The sequence below is a fragment of the Penaeus monodon genome, chromosome 33, assembly GCF_015228065.2.
Source record: "Penaeus monodon isolate SGIC_2016 chromosome 33, NSTDA_Pmon_1, whole genome shotgun sequence".
Classification (NCBI taxonomy): Eukaryota; Metazoa; Arthropoda; class Malacostraca; order Decapoda; family Penaeidae; genus Penaeus; species Penaeus monodon.
In genome coordinates, this window is record NC_051418.1 from 30,807,306 (window position 1) to 30,807,587 (window position 282).

Genomic DNA, 282 nt, shown 5'->3' on the forward strand with positions numbered 1-282 from the left:
TATTGTGACATGAAAGAGAAGGATAGTGAGAATAAGAGAGCAAAGGAGAAGGACGTTTTAATAGTGAAGAAAGATAGATAGCCAGATAGACATACAGAGAGAGGGACTAAAAAAACAACAACAAAAAAACTAAACCCTTTGATCCGAGCGCCATGCACAGTCGGAAAGTGTCATGCGACTGAAGTGGGCGGGGCTGGGCCAGGGCACGTCACTCACCCTCATGACTCAGCAACATCAAAACAGGGGGCGCTGTCTGATCTATTTGCGTAAATGCCAGTGACC